The sequence below is a fragment of the Triticum aestivum genome, chromosome 7B (assembly GCF_018294505.1).
Source record: "Triticum aestivum cultivar Chinese Spring chromosome 7B, IWGSC CS RefSeq v2.1, whole genome shotgun sequence".
Classification (NCBI taxonomy): domain Eukaryota; kingdom Viridiplantae; phylum Streptophyta; class Magnoliopsida; order Poales; family Poaceae; genus Triticum; species Triticum aestivum.
In genome coordinates, this window is record NC_057813.1 from 730,365,481 (window position 1) to 730,371,909 (window position 6,429).

A 6,429-nucleotide genomic window follows, 5' to 3' on the forward strand; every position below is an offset into this window, starting at 1 on the left:
AGGGGCCAATGAGGACAAAAGTCTTCTTCTTCAACATGAGCAAATTTATAGTCGGGAACGGGAATAGTACTATGTTTTGGGGAGATACTAGGCCGGGAGAGACATCACTAGCTTTGAAATATCCCTCCCTATACAACATTGCACAATGGAAAGAAGTATTCGTTGGTATAGTGTTGGGTTCTATTCCTCTTAACATTCAGTTCAGGCCAAAACTAGTGGAGAATGTTGGGATAGATGGTTGCATCTTATGCATAGGTTAATGGACATTAACCTTTCTGATGTGTCGGATACCTTACATTGGAGATTGTATGTGTCACGTATTCTCGGTTAAGTCGATGTATAGAGACCTGATAAATATTGGGCCTATCTTGAGGTCAATTCACATTTGGAAAATCAAGAAATAAAGGTTTTTATGTGGTTTGTGCCTAAGGGGGTAATTTTGACAAAGGATAACTTGGCAAAACGTAAATCGAAGGGTAGTAAATGATGTTGCTTTTATGATCATGAGAAAACAATATGGCATCTTTTTATCCAATGCCCACTAGCTAAGTTATTGTGGCGGACAATTCACACGTCCTTTAACGTATCTCCGTCCGTCATGGTTTCACATTTATTTGGGACTCGGTTGTCTGGATAGATCCTAAGACTGCGACACATATTCGAGTTGGAGTGTGTGCATTACTTTGGGCCATATGGAATTATCAGAATGGTGTTGCCAGAACATTACAATTTTTTTGCATGTTATCTTCACGGCGTCTGCTTGGATCCGTATGTGGTCATTACTCAGCCCATACGGATCACAGAGAGCTTATGAATATTGGGTGCAACCGATGGAAGATGGTTGCACGGGATACCTACAACCGATTTGAATGGCGGTCCAACAATAGGATAGGTGTTTATTCAGCTTACCCTATTTTCCCCGGTTATGGCAGCCTTTTTATGAGACTTGTCGTTTTGTTTGGGACCTTGGTTGGAACCTGAACATTTATTAATAATATGTTTGTGTGCATCAAGAGATGCAGAGACCGAGGGTATTCCTCCTTTTGAAAAAAGCTGCTCAGGGACAAAGTGGTTCATCATGAGTCAGGCTGGACGGAGCGAGCGGGCTTCTCGGCCCGCTCGTGGCCCGTTTGGGACCGGACCGTCCGGTCCTGGCCCGCTGAAGAATTTGTTCGGTCCGGTTACTAAATTTCGGCCCGAAATTTTCTCGGTCCGGTCCGGTCTTTGCCCGGTCCGACCGAGCGGACCGAAGGTGCAGGCCGTTCTTCTTCGTCATGGCCACCGGCGATGCCCTGGCCGTGTCCCACCGCGCTGTTCATCGGAATCAAGTGCTCAATCAGTCAATTGACATAGGGACAGGGGCAAGAGGTAGAAGAAGACCCAGATCAGGTGCTGCCATTTTTTCCTTGTATTCAGTCAAACAGAGAATAGAAAGAACAAGAGAGCCGGCGTTCGATCCGATAATCGCGGCGCCATTCATGACTTGCCCCTCGCTGGCGTCTGGCGATAATAGTGCGCCCATGTCATGCTGCCGTTGGGTTGTTTTCTACCGTTTCCCTTTCCTTTTATTCAACGGAGTAGATACAGAAAGAACGAGAAATATGGGTTCAGATCTGATTCTCATCCCACGACTAATGAAATTGACGCGTCATCTGCGTCCACTACGAGCACGAATAGGAGACAGCTCCACGTCAATCTTGATCCACTAATCACGGAAGGCTAGCCCACAAAAACTTATGGGCTCATGCACGTGTTACCATATTTCCATGCGGCTAAAAAATCTCTAAGGCAAAACAACAAAAAGGGCTGGTCGTGGGCTTCTGCCTCCCGGAAGATCGAGTTGCTGCTGCCTCCGGTATGTCGTTCGTGGCCGCTACGGCTCGCTCCCGTGCCTCACCGCGTCCATGGTCGCCGCGAAGAAGCTCACGACCAGCTCCTCCTCGCCCTGCAGCCGCCGCCATGGTTACCACATCTCCACTTGCCGGTCCTCTCGGTCCGGCCCGAGCTTTCCCGCCGTCGGTCCGGGCCCAGAAATCAGGACCGCCAGGCTGCTCGGTCCGGTCCGGTCCGGACCGCCGGCGGCCGGTCCAAACGGCGGCTCGGTCAGGGACCGGACCGGCCCGGACCGTGTCCACCCTGAATCATGAGGAAGTAAGCGCACAACCGAAAACTCAACTGAAAAGGAACGAATCACAAATCATCATCTCAAGTTCCTACTCACATGCAATCTCCGCCAGAGCTTTCTGTACGCCTTCTCCAGCTTGTCGGTCCTCTTATGCACGCCTCGTTTCAGACCGCAGTTTGGGTTCTTTTGAGCAATGTTCCCGAAAGGGTTCTGCAGATGATAATGTTGAGTTTGCTTCATGATAACGTATAGAGAAAAGTATATTTTTCGTCCCTCAACTCTTAGCGGAATTTAGATTTTGTTCCTCAACTTCAAAATCGGACAACTTGCATCTCAAACTTTTCATACCGGATAAATTTCGTCCCTTGTATCAGCTGACCCGGTTTCACTTCTTACTTGGCATGGATTTTGACTTGTTTTGACTGGTCCACACCGGCGCTCTGGAATCTGCACAAGGTGGGTGCTAGCGGGGAGAGGCTGCGCCATGCCTTGGAGCAAGCTGGTGTCTCCGCGCGTCTGGGAAAAGCAAGCACGGGCATGCGGGATGGCCGAAGGTTCGCCGGCGACGACGGGCAGCGCGATGTGGGCAGCAAGCTAGATGGCACGCTTAGGTAGGAGCATGGGGAGCTTAGGAAGCCGACAGGGAGAACCGGAGCTTGCGGGAGGAGGAGATTGCGGCGCGGCGACAGTCACCGGAGTCGAGGAAGACGATTTGGGCGTCAGCTATTTACGTCCTCCGGCGTTGCTTCCTGTGGTGTGGTTTACTATGACGACGAGGTGGAGCGTCTGCACATGGCAAGCCATGGAGGAGGCCTATGCAGCTACGGGCAATCCGTGCTGCTCCCGGCAAGCTGCTGCATGATCCCCTCCTGTCGGCGCAACCACAGGGACAACCAGCCGGCACAGCGACAGAAACACGCGCGTCACAGAACCCCTCGAGCGCTAGCTCTGCGTCATCGCCGCCGGCATCCTGCCATGCCACCACCGCGCTTGTGCATCCGGTGCACTCTAAGTGCTCGATGAACTGCCCATTCGAGGGATAATACAAGGGAAGAAGAGATATGATGAGTAGGACAGAGAAATACTGCCACTTGGACTATGACAGGTCAAAACATGCCATGTCAGCTCAGAAACCACTTCAGTTGCGTCGAGGGACAAAATTTGTCCGGTATTAAAAGATGAAGGGGCAAATTGTCCGGTTTTATAGTTAAGGGACTAAATCTAGACTTCATCAAAAATTAAAGGACGAAAAGTATACTTTTCTCTAACAGTATACAAAGATATCAATCAAACTATCGGTAAGTTTGGATCTCATGAATATAGAAACATTATCTGGGGCTGCTAACTCATCAAATAAGTGTTAATACCACTAGACTAGACTATTCTGCATGCATTGGCATGCAGGAATCTTGGGCTTGTCACATAACCGGCACCCCATCGATCGCCACTTCCTCCCTTCTTCCTCCTTTGATATACCCCCTAAACTCTCTGCTCCTGCTCTTCTCTCTCCAAGACAAGAATGTGAGAGCTGTTGTAGCAGCAGCAGTGGTAGCACTAAACTTTATTGCAGAGTGCTTAGCCAGGTGATGCTAAAATCCGAGAGGCATTTTGTGCAAGACGGGAGTTTTTTTTTTTTTTTTGCTTTAATATGCATCTTAATATTTAGCCACGGGAGCCTCTTTCTTAGATTATTTACGCCATGCTTACATGGGCATTGATCTGCTTTGTCACCAAGCTGGAAACAGGAAGCACTACAAACGCAAACACCATGCTCTGCTTTTCCACCATGCCATTCTTCCATCCACTGATATATGAAGGCCATGACGACCACAGAGGCTCCTCGCGACTAGTCAGCACAGAAGTCACCACAAGTAGTTCACGTTTTTTTTTAATGAACCAAATCAGTTCATGTAGTACCCAGAACCCACAGTATGCGAACAAGGCCCGTTTCCATGAAAAAAGCACGCACAGAGCCCGTCAAATCATTTCCGTGCCAAGTACATGTAGAGGCCCGTCTCCATATAGATCGGGACGCCGGACACAGAGTTAAATTCGATCCAAAGCCGCTTGTAACGGAAGTCCTCAGTTGTGCTCAACAAAGATTCTACAGCAGTCTGCAGATCGAGTGATATTGGTTGGGTTACTACCATCGTAGCAATTTGGAACAGCAAGTCAATGGGACTGATGCAAGTTGTTGGGTTACTGTTCTGGTTGCTAATTTAGTTTTCGTATACATCGCTAGCATATATATTAGGCCTCAAAGGGTGATAGCGTGATGGTAGTGGATGAACTCTGCATGGACATCAGTGGTGAAATTACCAAGGCACGAACAAACTCTGTAAATCAAAGTCATTAGAGCAGAAGCCACACACTAGAATATAAATTAATCATTAAATTCGTTTCTCTTTCATTCTAAACCATTATCCGCTATAGCCTTTTCAGCAGGGTGCCGCTAAATGGTCATATGTATAAATAGCCCGCTCTAGCTAATTTTGAGGTCCGCCGCTATTTGGCATAGCACGCTATTTAAAACATTGTTCTAAACTGAAGATGATGCCCTTGCAAATCTTGGCTAGTTATTGAAAAGGGGAATATGTAAACGTTTGTGTTGAGGTCAGGTGTACATCTACTTATGGGGAGGTCGGATGTGTCCTATTTACGCTTGTATCATCTTAACACAATAATTTCAGTCAATAAAATCTTCATTTATTGTGAAAACATCCACTTGCATTGAGCTTGCATGAGATTCTAAGCACACCAACACAAGAACATGAGAAATTAAGGGTTTAGATTCACTAATAAAATGCCGATAAGCACCCTACTGGAAAAGGCTATAACTTGAACTCACGTGTCAATAGTACAACCGAGGATTGCATGAAGACATGGCCAACTCTTCTTCCATACTGTACTGTCTAGTCGGTCCGTCAATGCTTCTCCCATCTATGGTTGATGGAGAATTTATAGCGACGCCACTGTTCTGAAGTTTGTTGGTGCCAAATTCATGTAAAATATTATACTCCTTGGATGGTCGAAGACCTTCAAGTGTCAGCTCAACTTGCCTCATGGTTGGACGGTCCTCCCCTCTTAATTTTGTACATGCTACCGCAAGTGCAACTGTTTCTTCAACTTCTTTGCCTCCCTCATCTGTAATTTGTGGATCTAATATCTGTGACAAATTACCCTCCTCAAACAATGCAACAAAGTGTGCAACAAGGCCTTCACCTTCAGAAGACAGATATGAAAATGGTTTCCGTCGAGTCAGGAGTTCTACGAGCATGACACCATAGCTGTAGACATCACTTTTGTCCGTGAGTCGCCCTGTGTAGAAATACATAGGGTCCAAATATCCTATTGTACCTTGAACCATTGTTGTTAACCCCGATTTCTCCACTAAAATATATCTTGAAGCTCCAAAGTCTGCTACCTTTGCTGTGAGAGTGTTATCCAAAAGTATGTTAACTGACTTGACGTCTCTATGAATGATGGGCATTGAAGCTGTAGAGTGAAGATAGACCAGAGATTTGGCTCTTTCAACTGCGATCCGAAGCCTGTCCTCCCATGATAATTATCTTGGTCCATCGATGTGAAGATGATCAAAAAGGGTTCCATTGGATATGAACTCGTAGACCAACATTGGTACTTCTGTTTCAAGGCAACAACCATAAAGTTTTACCACATTTCGGTGATTGATTTGTGATAGTATAGCAACCTCATTAATGAACTCATCAATCTCCCTTTGAATAATCTTCTTTGGCTTCTTGATGGCTACCACATGGAGGTCTGACAAAATCCCTTTATAGACTGTACCATGCCCTCCACCACTAAGCTCAAGAGCTTTATCAAAATTGTTGGTTGCCTTCTCTAGCTCTTCTAAGGGTATGATCATCCTTTCAGAAATATCAGCTCTCTGTGAAACCAATTGTTGCAAAAGCTGTCCACGATTTTGGTCACAGAACTTTCGCTTCAACATTTGTGCCTTTTGGTGTTTAGCTTTGCTGGAAATGAACCATCCAACAAGAACTGAAACTATGAGCCCCCCAGCACTCGCAAGCCCAGCTCCAACGCTAACTGAAAAAATACACAGACAGAGACACATGTTAGTATGTAGTCATCATTTTCCCCGGCATATTGTGTGTGTGTGTGTGTGTGTGTGTGTGTGTGTGTGTGTGTGTGTGTGTGTGTGTGTGTGTGTGCATACATTATCAATAAATGACTTGTACTCTGTATGTATTGAATAGAATGCCCTTGATCGGTTCTCAAATTAATATAGACTCACGTTCACTAAGAAACAACAAACCGAATCA

At 46.3% G+C, this 6,429-nt stretch overlaps 1 pseudogene; it reads right to left on the reverse strand.

Annotated features, from left to right (window-relative positions):
* Window positions 1-4,976: 4,976 nt before the first annotated feature.
* LOC123158650 (wall-associated receptor kinase 3-like) lies at window positions 4,977-6,185 on the reverse strand (annotated as a pseudogene).
* Window positions 6,186-6,429: the final 244 nt, after the last annotated feature.